Source organism: Candoia aspera, chromosome 4 (genome assembly GCF_035149785.1).
Source record: "Candoia aspera isolate rCanAsp1 chromosome 4, rCanAsp1.hap2, whole genome shotgun sequence".
Classification (NCBI taxonomy): Eukaryota; Metazoa; Chordata; class Lepidosauria; order Squamata; family Boidae; genus Candoia; species Candoia aspera.
The window spans coordinates 97,398,309-97,413,374 of NC_086156.1; the positions used below are offsets into that span (position 1 = coordinate 97,398,309).

The 15,066-nt window shown below is 43.5% G+C and overlaps 1 pseudogene; it reads right to left on the reverse strand.

Moving 5' to 3' along the window:
• Positions 1-7,901: 7,901 nt before the first annotated feature.
• LOC134496768 (ADP-ribosylhydrolase ARH1-like) lies at positions 7,902-11,974 on the reverse strand (annotated as a pseudogene).
• Between the last annotated feature and the right edge of the window lie 3,092 nt (positions 11,975-15,066).

The window sequence follows — 15,066 nt, forward strand, 5'->3', positions numbered from 1 at the left end:
ACCGACTGGTCCCCTTCACGCCTCCGCACCACCCGTCGCCGTTCCGGGGTCAGCCCCTGGGAAGAAGGGGTTGAATGCCTCTGGCTAGACTCTTCCCGGACCTCTCGCAACGAGGTCACATCCAAGCTCAGCTGTTTCAGTATAGCCTCCAACGAATCCATTTTGGACTCCAACACTCGGATCCGATCCGGAGTGGGTGAGCCCTCCGTTGGCTGCACCTGCACCACGTTGGGGGATAATGGGTATCTCTGCTTCCAGGATGGGCCCCCCTCTGCTGTGGCATCTCCTCGGGTCTCATCCCAGGTGAGCAGCTCACCCGGATAGTTGAGGGTGGTCTCCGGGGCCGTTTCCAGCCCCCCGGCTTCGCTCTCCGACTCGGAGCTCGCCTCCTCTCTGATGGCGGACAGCTCTCCACCTTGGTACGGGCGGCCGGACTGTCTCACGGTCGAGTCCGGTTCCCCTTCCTCCATCATCAAGATGTCGGGTTCGGTCATCGCGGGCTCTCTCCCTCACAGGTTAGACGCGTGTCTTCCCTGGACAGGGGCCAGCGGAGTTAGGAACATCAATTCTCAGCTTTATGTAATGATTGCCCTAGCCCCAAATACTCAGACTCACAAGAGGATGCTGAATGAAATCTGATTTATTAAAGTACTAGAGACAAATACAGAGAAAGCTGAGAATGAGCAAAAGCGCGCCAAATACAAACTTAAACCCTTGCTTCAAACGTATCCCGCCTCCCTCGTAACAGCCCCGCCCGGCACAGGTGCTAGCAATCGTCAGAGTTGCTAGCCTGGGAAAGTAACCTTGAGCGCAGTAGATAACAGAAACACATTCCAAAGCAAAGCCAAAATATAAGCGTTCCCATCCTCCCTAGACAAATGAAACACGCATCCAATTAATGACATGCGAAACGTTACGATGCATCAAAGACATTGAAACGGCGCACATGACAAAACCAAACAGACTGCATTTTGGTTTAGTCTGATACGTGAATGGAGCTATTTAGATTGCCATTTGTACTTCTGATCTTCTAAATCTGGCTGCATCCTTAAGCGTCAACAAACAAAACTCACCGCACATTGGAAGTTTTACAAAGTTGTTCAAGTCAGAAAAGGACCCTTGATCATTTTGTCCCATTTTGACTTCTACTGCCCCATGAAAAATAATGTTTTCTATCTACCTTGTATAATGTAATTAAATCTCTGGGCTCTTTCCCAACCATAGATTCCGGTGGGAAAGTGAAACTATGGCATGTCTCTTCTCACACCTGCGTGCGCACCATAACAGAGGACCGCCAAACCCTCATAGCCTGTTTCAATCCTTCTGGCTCCAAGTTTGTCACAGGTGGATCAGGACCTGGAATTTACATGTATGATACTCAGACCTGGGATAGATTGCAAAATTTTCTGCCAAGGTATGCTGTTGAGATTAGGACATCGGCTCTTGTCAGGGTCAGAAATTGTAAGAACTGTATAATGGGCTGAATTTTGTGGGAACTTTGTGGATGGCTTTTGGCTTCTAAGTGACGCTGTAATGGGCAGAAGGAACAGGAGGAAGAGCTGCAACCAGGAGAACAGTCAGATAAAAGAAATCTGAGTCTGGGCTAGAACTGTAACCTGAGTAAGCATCTCAGACAAGACCCTCTCTAGTCCTCATGAAGATAAAGGGAGGGAGGAAGCGCATTCAGACTTGCAAGATTCTCTTACTGTAACCTTATAATAAAAGTAGTATTAGCATGCATGACTTTGGTTTCCTAAACTGATCTATCTTGAAGGGCTGACAACAGCCATCTTTTTCCTCCAGCGATTCTCCACATATGATGGATGGGCATACGTCCCGTGTCTATGCTTTGGTCTTCTTCCCAGAAAATGATGAACGTTTCATTTCTGGAGGATGGGATGACACAGTGCAGGTGAAACTCTGGGGCTCAGTGAGGAACATTAGTTGTGGGGGTTGAGAATTGGCAGTGGAAATTTCCAGACCCAGTATAGCAAATGGCCCGTGAGAAATGCTTATAGTGTCTTATCCTGCAAGCCCCAAATATCAGAGCTGCCTCTGAAGTTGCATGTTTGAGCAACCCAGAACCTCAACCGGGATGACCACTATTTTGCACAATCCGAAGGGGAACCTGTTAGGTATAGAAAATACCTGTTGGCACCGCTCCACCTCCACTCATGTGAACACAGGGTGGTTTGATCCAAAATAGGAAGCTTGCTGGTAGAACTTAATCTCCCCCCTGCCCACCTTCACCAGCCTTTTTTAAAAAATAATGCATTTGTCTCCATAAATGGGGTGAAGGATGGGGGGATTTTTCTTAATGAAGTGGCTGAAGGAAAAGGTTAGGTCCCCTCTTCCCTACCCCCAGTTTAATGGTCCAAAGCTGTGGGCTATGGGTGGCCAACATTTCAGACTAGAGCCACACCTTTAGAACATTTTATTTTACTTCGTCTTTGAATGGCATAAGGGGCAGGTTAGAGGCAGATGGGCAGTGACGTGGTGCCATCCCTGAAGGGAATGAGGCTGAATTTTTCAGCCAATCTGGGGATGGGATTTGAATTGGCTGGGTTGCTCCAAACAGACATGTTACACTATTAAAAGAGAGAGGTGTTTTGTTTTTGTTTTTATTTAAATCATGCTGCCCAAAGTAGGTAACTTAGCTTGAGGTTTAGCTTTGCAATCTTGGTAGGAAGATCCCTACAGGTCACAGGGGACTTGTCAGCTTTGGGGAGCCCCCTCCTGCACTGGAGTAAAAAAAAAGATCAGAAGGGTGGCTGCATGATAGGTATTTTATGCATTGTGTGATTTGTCCCAAGAGGCACTCCCTAAAATGCATCTCAGAATTGCTGGCATCATTGATAGTTTCGATAGGAGACAGGCCAGGCAAGGGAAATGTTATAAACTGGGAGTTGGAGGGTGTGAACCCATCTAACTTCATTTTTCTGCCTTTTTGTCCTTCTAGTTTTGGACTGCATCAATGCCACATTCCCAACGGTATGCCTACGTATCGTATCTCCCCCTACTTCTCCATCCAGTTCTCTTACTTCACTTGTTTGGGCCCTTCTCCACCCTCCTCCCTTTCTGCTTTTTGCTTTCTCCAACCATACTGATTCTTCTTCTGACACTTCTGTCCTTACGTGTTTCCCACCTTTACCCTGCCCTTCTTGCAGGCGTATCTCTGGGCCCCACATCTGTGGGGATGCCATGTCAATAGACAAAACCGGGTCACAGATCCTGACAGGATCCTGGAGGCGGCATAGTACCCTGCAGGTAAGAGCTGGCAAGGAAACACCTCTGAAGCTCCAAGGTTGATCGAGGGGTTTCACAGATAATTTGGATTAAACCCATTTGTTTCCTTTGACAGAGGAGCATGGCCCAACTGAGAAGAAAAGCATTGCTTGTGTGTGTGTGTGTGTGTGTGTGTGTTTTAATTGAGCAGTGGGATGTTTTAGGAATATCTTCTATTCCCCCAGTGTTTCTCAACCTGGCTGGGGAATCCTGGGAGTTGAAGTCCACACAGCTTCAAGTTGCCAAGGTTGAGAAACACTGTTCTGTTCAGTGAGAGTATCCAGGGCTATTTCCAGATGAGGGCTCATTGTGTAATCAGCACACAATAAACTTTTGTGGTAGGCATGATTTTGTCACCATTTTATTTTATTTTGATTATACTTTTCCCGTTTTTAAAACATGGCAGTGTTCATATCATACCACTTAACAGAAAGAACTTTAGAGCACCACAATACCAGCCTGTCACAATCCTAATTAAAAGTAGATGTTAAGATTTTCTCATTGCCATCCTTACGGCCACGTGGTCATGGGCAGCACTTAGAAAGGGCAAAGTTGTTTTTAAAGAGTTTAGAGCAAGTAGTGCTATGAAGCTGTAGCCAAAATGAAACTTTTTAGTGGTGCTTGATATGTGTCCCTCAGAGTCAAATTAAAAGATTGCAGGAGAATGACAACTAATGAAACAGAAAAAAAACTGTGATCACTGCAAAGGTTATGGCAAATGTGTGTGGACTTCCAAATAGTTCAGGGAAATCAGACAACTCTGGATGGAATACAGAATATACACAGGGGGAAAGTGCAGTGTTGTTACTGCTGTGCAAAGTCATTGCAACTCTGCATTGGTTATTGCTCTGAGGTATTCATCTGGAAGTAGACCAGATTTCTATTCCTATCTGTAAAATTTGGGAGGATAATGCAGATTTCCTTGCACAGAGCGAAGCAAATTTACAAGGAATCCTAGAATGCTCCCAGAGCACTTTGCTATTGTTGCATTATATAGTAAAAAATTGGCTGGTTGACTCTAATGCTTGAGATAAATGAGGTGTGATATGATGTGAATCATTAAAATGTTCCTTTAAAAAGATACATATTTATACATATGTTTCTGGTAATTCCCTGAGCCCTGGGTTTTTAAATTCAGTTTTTCATAGCCCAACTCATCTCGCAGGGTTGTCGTTGTGGGGAAAATAGGAGGGGAAAGGGGTATTAGGTATGTTTGCCACCTTGAGTTATTTATAAAAATAATAAAGGCGGGATTAAATAAATAAATAGTTTACAGAGCCAGACATTCACTGGATTTAAATATCACACTAAGCTTAGTAAGATGTGAAAACCTGCCATTTTGCTTTGTAAGACATGATTTATGGCTTAGCGTTACATGTAATCAGAACATGAAGGTTTCTCTGAGAAACCATTGCTAAAGAATCTGGGCTAAATACAGTCTATGAACCAGCCAATAAACACAAGTGCTTATTTTTTGCCTCTACCTTAGATTTGGGATGCTGAAACGTGTGCCAAGATAATGGACATTCCAGAAGATTTCCGGGGTCACTCACAGGTTGAAGAACCATATTTCTTATAATTCCCAAACCTCAGACAAAGCCAACATTCCCCCAAGCCTGCTGTCCTCCAGAAGTGTTGGACTTTATCTCCCATAAGCTCCAGCCAGCATAGAGAAGGGTGGAAGTAACCCACCATACATTTTTCAGTGGGGCTCCTTCTTGAAATCAGAGACACAACCATCAAACCTATAAAATGCATGGAATCCCTTCTCTTATCTTCTCACTGCAACCAGACTCCAAGCATTTCCACCCAAGAAGCTTCAAGCTCTCCAAATCCTGTGATCTGACACCATCACCTTTCTTCAGCAACGAGCCTATTCATTTTTGGTTCAGCTGTGGGGCAAGATGAAGTGCTCTGAACTTTCATGTGGAGCTCTTATAGCCCATTTCCTCTTTGGAGGGAACTGTCCCCTCACCCCTTCTCCTCGCTTCTGGAATACTGGCTTGATGGCTTTCCATTTCTACCTCCATTTTCCAGGAGAAATGAGCAGGGGTCAGTTAATACTGTCCAATCAATTTTTATCTTTTCTTCTACTGGAAAAAGAACTTGGCCATTATTATTATGCTGCTATTATTATTATTATTATTATTATTTTCCTTTTTGTGTGGAATGGGATATTTGTTGCTGCAGAGTCTGGGTAGGCTTGGGGCGGGACTGTTCCTGCTGTTGGTTCTTGGTCCTGCAAGACCAGGAAGGTTGGAGATGATTGCAGGAAAACTCTTTTCAGGGATTGGGGAATGAAAGTGAGATAATGCCTGAGTTTTATTCTTTGCCACGAATTCAACAGCTATGGTTTCTTTATCTGTAGACCCAACATGTGGTCTTGTTTGCTTACTTGGATTGTCTGTCTTACTCAATGTGATTTTATTGGTGCACATTGGCCAACTAAAAGCTGATCATTCTTGGCAAAGAAGGACAATTCCTTTAGGGTCCCTTTTTGGTCAGTCTAATTAAGGGACCCTTCTCTTCTTTTCCCCCCCAGATATATACTTGCCACTTCCTTGGCACTGACTACTTAATAGCTGGTGGGAGTCGGAACAACTTGTGTCGACTCATTGACCGAAGAATTCTCATGGTAATAAAGTGGGGAAGGGCTTGGCTTTGTAGCAGGGCATCTTGCACCCCAAATTTAGTCCCCAGGAACATCCAAAGAAAAGAAACTTGTGGTAACAGCTGATTTCTGCCCCCTTTTTTGGTCAGTAGATGACAGTTTGCCAATCAGAGAGAACAGTGCCGGGTTTGAAGGGTCAATGGCCTGATTCTCTAGGAGGCAACTTCATGTATGTAAGTGGCCTGAAGAATGCAGAAGGTTACCAGTTTGATGGCTCTGCTCATAGTCTGTTCCTGTCGGTCTATTTCAGCCTCTGCCACTCAACTTTGCACTCTGCATGCATTGGCGCAGGAATTTTCAGAATTCCCAAAAACTTCTGATATCCTTCAGTTACAAGACTAAATGAAGGGCTGAAGGGCTAATTTGCAAGGGAGGACAGGGTGGGATGTAAGAAGAATGTGGCTGGGGGAATTCTGGGAGTTGGAGTCCACACAACTTAAAGTTGCCAAGCTTGAAAAACCCTGTGTTAAACCCTCCTCTAATCCTCAATTTTCTTCTATTTTCCAGAGCACGGGGGTACTTAATGACCTGCCTGGAGGTGTTTATAGTACCCATATCAGTTGCCGTGGAGTCCTAGCTGCGGCTTCCAACAATGTCCTGTATCTTGCACAGACTCCAGTAAAACCTTGAAGTCTTCCTGTGAAAAAAAGGAACTTTTGCCACCACCAAGATATCACCAGTGCCTTTGATCATCATGAGTCTTACCAGCCTGGCAATTTCCTAGCACCCCAGTGTCTGTCAAAATCATGCACCAGGTCACCCTGATAGGCCTGCTATCTTCCCATCATCTTCTGCTTCTCTGTGGACAAACAGAATCATGGTCTGCTAGAGAGAGTCCTGCTTGGTTGGATGCGCCCAATCTCATCATGCTCTGCTGAGGTTAATCCCTTCTCAGCATGATCGTCTGGAGGTATTGCTCTGCTGGAATCATCTCATCATGGTTTGCTTTTGCAGAGAACTTTCATTTTGATCTTCTGCCAAATTCTCCGGGAGTCTCACCACATTCTTTCCTTCCATGGATGAGATCTTATCTTTAGACTTTGTTGCCTGGGACTGTGACTAACTGGGTTATCCCCACAGCTCTGCAGCGTGTTCCATCTGTTGCTGCTGCAGGCAATCCCATCATGCCCTGCTGCTCCAAACCTGTGCTTGGCCACGACTGTCGAACACTTCCTGTTGAAGTGACAGTGGCTGTTCTCAGGACCATGTGGGGTTTGAAATTGCTCACATAACCCCATATTGCAGAGAATCCCATCCTCCTCTGAACGGCCTTCTAATCAAATCCCTGGAGGGGAAGGGGTCTGTGTGGTACTTCTGCCTTAAGTTGCCATCCTGCCTGGGGGTTAAGCTTTCTAAGCTTTCTTTCTCTCTTTTCATGCCCTCCTCCCAGCCCTAAAACAGTGCCTTGGCGCCAAATTAAAACATCTTGGCTGGGCCTTTGTGTGTGTCCAGTGCTCCTGTGTCTTTGGGAAGGAAAATGGGATCAATTTGAACAGGAATGCAACAAAGGGGATCTGAGGCTCCTGAGTTCCTTGAAACGGTCAAGGATTTTATTCCCAGGAATTATTTTTGCCCCCAGTTGCAGGGCTAAGCCATGGCATATATGAAACAATAATAAAGAAGAGAGTGCCTCTGGGCATGTGCAGAGTACATGCCCAGTACAGTGCCTCTGGGTATTTCCCTCCCCTTTGAGTAATCACAGCACTCATCCACATCTTGGGGATTAGAGAGAAGGTGTCCCAGATTAAAGGGAGTATTTAACCTGGGAGGGAGACGCTCTTAACAATCAAGCATCTGACATTTGTGTTTTGAAAACTTATCAAGGCAAAAGGAAAAACTTCTAAGACAACTTCAGCTTATTTTGCAGAGAAGAGTTTTCAATCTATTGGAAGTTTGCAGCTATACCTTCATAGGATTCAAAGATATTAGATATGGGAATGGCTTTTCAGGCAGGCACCTGCTCCTGAGCAAGGCAATAGAGAGAGTCAGCAGCAGACAACATCCTGTTTCGGTATTTCAGCTCCACCTGGGACACCTCTGAAACCATGCGCAAGGCCCCAGCAGCATGTCACGATCACCCCTGTGGAGTCACTGTCCCTTGTGGGATAAGGGGACACACACAAGCACACAGGTTGTGTTCACCCAATGTACTTAGCCTCTTCTGTCAAAGACCTAGTGGCTACATTAGCACATCATACTAAGCATACAAATAGATGTACCCATCAGGTGTGTAAGCAATGTTATGCAAAGTGCAAAAAAGAAATAGTAAGCCAAAGAAACTACAGGTAGTCCTCATTTAGTGACCACAATTGGGATTGGCAACTTGGTTGTTAAGCAAAGCAATCACTAAGTGAAACCACAACTGTGCCTACGATCTTACTTCAGCTTTCCTTTGCTTTACAGACCTGTGAAGGTTGTAAATGCGAGGATTGGTCACAAAGTTACTTCATAACTGTTGTAACTGTGAACAGTCACTAAATGAGACAGTCACTAAACAAGGACTACCTTTAAAGGCATGAGATCAAAGAAAAGGAAATAAGGTAAATCTACCTTACACCAACAGCATACACTATACCTCTCCACACCTTTCTCTCCTTGCTTTCCATGTCCAAACACAACTTCATATGCTGCCTTTTCTTCTTTAAGCTTCTCACCCCTCTCTTTTTGAAGATTTCATCAACTTTTTTGAACTACCTGTTTCCTGGTCTTCCCCTTCCTCTTGACTTGTTCCCTTTTCCTTGATACATTTCTTTTGCAATTTGATCCTTATGCATTCTTAAATGTTTCTTTCATGCCAGCACTTTGCATTCAGACCACATTCTTTCAGCATCCCTTCATTCTTGACTCTGTTTCTTCCTTAAGCAAATACACTTCTTAAGTGCCCCATTCCCACTGCATTCTACGTACTTTTATGTTTCTCCTGGCATTCTTTGACTTCCATAAAACCTAAGCTTGGTTATTTCTAACCTTGGTTTTCTATGCGGCTTAGTGTGTTATGCAAACCCAGCCTATTTTGTATTTTATGGTCCAGTGTATGGTGCAAACCCAGGACATGGATTAATTCAAGTATGTGTGAATGCAACCGCAGGGAAAAAGTGAGATCTGGCTAGATTTGGGGTGACACATTTACCAGGAGAGGTGTTTGCTCCTGACTCACCCCCATGAAACATGGGCCATCCACAGAATTTCTCCCAGCTGTTCCCTGCACCCAGCAAAGCATCATAGGCCACCATGGGGGGCATCATGACCACTCTGCCCAGCCCAGCCATCCAGGCTGAAAGTTTTGTAAATATCCTTGCACTCTGTGGGACCGTAGGCAGGAGGAAACTGAACAGGTCCTCAGCCATCAGCAAGGCCCCGTTCTGAGAGGTACCTAAACACAGAAAGAAGAGAAGTAGTCTGCAAGGGAAGTGGTATTTTCAAGGGCCAAGAGAGAATCAATAGGGTGGGAGGATATTAAAGATACGCAATCATGTTGTGCCTGGATTTTTTGTACTACAATGCCTATCATGTCTTGCACCAGCTATAGTGACTGGAATCCATAGAATGTGAAGTCCAGAAGATATACAACTACCATTTTTACCTTTACCTACGATCTAGAACTTGAATACGCATAATTTGGGGGATGAGAACCACACGTTAGGGGCTAAAGGATAAACTATAATATAAAAGTCTGGAGTAAAAGCCACATTCTTCTTAAATTCCATCTGTATTCCCTCATTCTGTTTTACGATTACTCACAAGGAACGGGGTCAAAAAAGTCGAGATGGTAGCCACAACCATGCAGTCAAAGCCCCCCCAAACATATATTGTGACACACATAAAAAAGAGGCGGGGTTTCAATCACATGGTTGTAGCTATCATCTTGACTTTTTTGACCCCACCCCTGAAGACTGTTCCATTAGCTTTGAATCCCCCAAAATGTACATTTCTAGAACTCATGGTTCACGGGAAGCTAGAGAAATAAGAGTCCAAAATAACCGTATATGTAGCCTTAGAATTGCCCATATCAATTTTATTCTAAGGTTCTATCCCCCTCATCCCCAGAAATTACTTCAGAGACTAAGGAAGATGACCTTGACAGAGACATGCAAGCTCCATTGCCAAGGTGACAAAGGTCTAAACATATTTCAAGTCCACAACAGCCAGATAACATTCAGAAGCCACTCAGACAAAAATCTCCTTAATTCACTGAACATGAGGAAGAGGTGGAACATAATCAGACTTGCAAGAGTGATGCCAGCCCCAGTAGGTAGACCAGACCAGGAAATCAACTCCACAAGAACGCCAAAACTACTTTTATTGAGATTGGCTATAATAACAGAATCATGCAAGCCTGACTGTGTTGTCCCTCCTCCTCCTCCTCCTCATAGTTTAGTGAATCAGGGAGATGTCTTCCTGATCCGCTTCTGAACATTATTTGGCTGTTGTGGACTTAAAATATGTTTTACTCCTTGTTGCCTTGGCAATGGAGCTTGCATATCTCCATCAAGGTCATCTTCCTTCATTACTTACCATTCCCACTTTTCTTAGAAATAGGTCCAGGCTCCCACACTTGCTTCACTCTCGACCCCAGCAGCCTGAACGTACTCCAGGGCCAGGGTCAGTGTCTTCAGAGGAAGTGGGGAAAGGACCTGTCTTTCAGGTCTCTGTATCTTCCCTTTTTTTTTTCTTCTCATTCTATAAATTAGTCTGAATTATTAAAATTTACTCAAGGCTTCCCAAAAGTCCCTATAGTTTAAAGAAATATTTGAATGAAAACTTGATTGAAACAAGCAGGACTTACTTTGTCCAGAGAGCAGCTTTTGAAAAAGTCTGTTCTGTGCATTTTAAAACTGTGGTCCAGTTTACCACAGGGAAGGTGGCTGTGGACAGAACTTATTGCACAGTATCTCTGATGCCATCAGCACATCCACAACCACTCTCCTCATATTCTTAAAATAATTCGGCAATTTATCTGAAAATATTTGCCAATATCACCATAAAATGAAGAATAATATATTTCAAATACATACATCTATAAATATTTCTATGCTGATTTAATCAATAAAATGTAAATGACAGCAGATAACCTGCATGAAAGGAAAGGAAAAATCACTGGCTGAACTAGCGTATCATTTGCTGATAGATACTGTATCTAAAAAAAAGAATCACAATTATAGATACGACTTACATTATTGATTCTTAAAAGGTCATGTCTGCTTTCAGATCTCTATTGAGAAAGCAGAGTGTAATCCATGCAAGAGGAATGAAGTGTCAGAATGGAATATATCTGCCCAAAATGGAGACAGAAAATTGCTTTTTTAAATGCTTCCTTGTCTATGAAATTATTTGCAAAGAGAAGTCTAATACATCAAGGGGGAAGATTTCAACCAAGTTCTTCGCCTGATATGTTGATTTTATTATTGAAAGCAATCTTACAGATGTAGGAGCATTCAAAAATGAGATCTTTCATCTTAAGTGGTGCGACCAAGGTCTACTAACAGGATTTTATCATCTCATCCTGCTGCATAGAAAGACACCACCTCAGAAAAAATGGGGGCTGCTTCTGCATGCATATATAGGGCTTACTGGTGCTGAAGAAGACTTCTCCATCCCATCATCATTTTTTCTGCTTCCCTCAAGCCTTGAAAGACCGTTGCCCCATGTTTCTTTACCTGTGGGGTTGTGATCTGTCATTCTTCCACTTTTGATGCTGACATGAATCAAGCTATTGAGAACTGAAAGATGGGGATACCTGAGAAAGAGGTCAGCCAGGAGTCATAATGGAGTCATCCCTGTCTTTGGCCCTTTTGCTAGCCTGACTGTGCAATCTCTATTGCTCCCCATCATGTATTACCTAAGTCCAATGCAAATGAATCTCATAGCTGCACCACAACCGGTTGTGTCAAGGTTGAAGGGAATGTGATATCCACCTGGCTTTCCTGGATGTAACTGAGATGCTCCTACAGGCAGGTGGGGGGAAAAGAGCACACTGAGATGTTTACAGGCCAAATGGCATCTGCTTTTCAGCCCCATGTATATTTATCTGTTTGTTGTTTATTCATTTAGTCGCTTCCGACTCTTCGTGACTGCATGGACCAGCCCACGCCAGAGCTTCCTGTCGGTCGTCAACACCCCCAGCTCCCCCAGGGACGAGTCCGTCACCTCTAGAATATCATCCATCCACCTTGCCCTTGGTCGGCCCCTCTTCCTTTTGCCCTCCATTCTCCCTAGCATCAGCACCTTCTCCAGGGTGTCCTGTCTTCTCCTTATGTGGCCAAAGTATTTCAGTTTTGCCTTTAATATCATTCCCTCAAGTGAGCAGTCTGGCTTTATTTCCTGGAGGATGGACTGGTTGGATCTTCTTGCAGTCCAAGGCACTCTCAGAATTTTCCTCCAACACCACAGTTCAAAAGCATCGATCTTCCTTCGCTCAGCCTTCCTTATGATCCAGCTCTCGCAGCCATATGTTACTACGGCGAACACCATTGCTGTAACTATGCGGGCCTTTGTTGTCAGTGTGATGTCTCTGCTCTTAACATATTTATCTGTAGCATACTATTTATTTCACAAAGTGGAGTGAGAGGTTGCAATCTAAAGCAAAAGACTTGTGTTAAAAAAAGAAAGAAATTTGGTTTCTTTTTTCTTTGTTGGTTGATTTTCTGCTTAAAGAAAAAAACAGGCAGTGAACTAGAGACCACTGAGTATCACTTATAATTTGGTTTCTCCATGTAGAGCTGATTAAATTAGTAATATGGGTAGAAGTTGTAAAAGGAAGCCCTAAGCTCAAATGTCAGCTTTGTCATATATTCACTCGGTGTTCTCAGGCCAAGTGCCTCTAATTATTCTCTTTCAGCATCAGAAGGTCAGGGTGCACACACCTACGTACGCAGAGAATATACAGTCATTCCTGGAGGATATCTAGTTTGAAGAAAATAACAGTGGCCTATTCTGGAGCATCTTTGGTAACATTACCAAGAGTTCAACATGCTTTCAGTCCAACCATAGGCACTTTCTATTACAATGCTAAATTCCATGGTTTTATTTTTAATGAGATCCAAGGGAGGAAAGGAAAGAATTTTAGAAATGCAGACAATTTTGATAAGGGAAGGAAGGCTCATTTTATATACCCTTTCATTAAAGAAGGAAAAAGGAAGCAACAGAGAAGAAAATAAATCTTGATAAAGAAAAACAGGGAAAAATCTTCTTGTATGAATACTAGAATATTGAGTTTCATACCTGAACAACCCTCCACCCCAACCCCCTTTCTTTCTAACTTTTAAAAAACATACCAAGTTTCAAAGGGTTATTTTCCCACACAGTTAATTTCTTTTAAGGTCCAAAGTTTTGATGTTGGTTACCCAGCGTGCTGGTGGGCCGAGGTTTCCTCCCCTCCATATTTTTCAGGACTTCTACATAGCATCTGGCCAGTTCCTGGAACAAAGGCTCCCCAGTTTTTCCTGGGCAAAGGAAGAGGAAGACAAATTAAAATCATGTTTTGCCTTCACCCCCCTCTCCACTTCATCCCAGCCTTCTCCCCATCCTCACCTTGCTCAGCCCTATCACTTAAGGAAACTTACTCAAAAGCCATGCAGCCAATTCCTTTCTGAAGGCACTTTCCTTCATTGTATAGCAGTTGTGTTGTCAGCTGTGACTGACAGGAGGAGTAGTCAAACACATGTGAGGGCACCATTTTGAAAGAACAAGCTTATCAGAAGGACACATAGTCAACTGTTTCTCTATGCCAGTGCTTTCTCAGAAAGGATTCCAAAATGGAGAATGTATCATTGCCTGTTACAAGATTTACTTTCATGCATCAGAACCTATGCCTGATGTGTCAGCCTCAGTTTGATAGATAGTAGGTATGGAGAGGGAGAAAAAAGTAAAACACAGAATCACAGATGATGAGATGTAAGAACAGTATGTAGTATTTAATGCTAACATAGCTCAAGAGTGTATCTTATCCTCAGGAGTCTTTAATGCAATTTATTTTCAGAGGTTTACCTGTTGCAAACTTTGCCACATTTATTTCATGTAAATCACATGGAGCTCATAACTATGCTTTGTCTAAAGTGGGATAGGCATGTTACAAAAAGCTTGTGTTGTAAATGTCCTCAGTCCATCATTTATTTCCAAAATGTTCTTTCCCATAGTCCTTATTCTCCCCCCCGCCCCATTTTTCTTCCCCATAGATAAATCTCCTCTCCTTTTTACAGATATATATAAGGCAGACCTCACAAGATTATCCTCAGAAGCAAGTGAAACACGCTCCATGTAATCTCTGAAAGGAAAGGTGGACCGTAAGTGCAACAACAAATAAAAAACCACCACTGCTATCATTACTTGCAGAAAGTTGCACCTTGTGAATGGCTGCCTGTTGTGCATCTGTTGAAGACCCAAGAATCTATCAAAAAAACTAAAATAGGGAGGCAATGCACCACACTCTCTCCACCATTTCTGACATGACTAACCCACCAGTGAGTGTTAACAAACTTGTCCACTGAAGTGTGCCTTTGCTTGAAACAGTACCATTTTTTTAATGTATTATTAGATTTATATCCCACTTTTATTTGTACAAAAGGCAGTGTACATCATGCTCCTACCTCCTATTTCCCTCACAACCACAACCCTGTGATGTGGGTTGAGCTGAGAGAGTGGCTGGCCCAAAGCCACCCAGACGGCTTTCACACCTCAGGGAGGACTAGAACTCACGATCTCCCATTTTCTAGCCCAGCACCAAAATCACCACACCAAACCGGCTGCTTTGCCAGCATGAGCAGATGATAAATCTGATCCTTGTAGATCATGTTTTCACTGATGGAAGAGCTGATTTCCCCTCCATTTGGAAATCTAGTTTAACCCACACTCCAGAAAATCATTTTAGCTTCAGTAGATGGGAGAAGCCCGCATAATACGTTCATTGCACTATTCAAAGGCTTGTAACCAGGAGCTCAAGAAAGGTAGGTAATCCCTTAAAGCAGTGTTTCTCAACCTTGGCAACTTTAAGATACATGGACTTCGACTCCCAGAATTCCCCAGCCAGCCATGGGAATTCTGGGAGTTGAAATCCACATTTCTTAAAAGTTGCCAAAGTTGAGAAACACTGTCTTAGTAAAGGAGGGCTTATC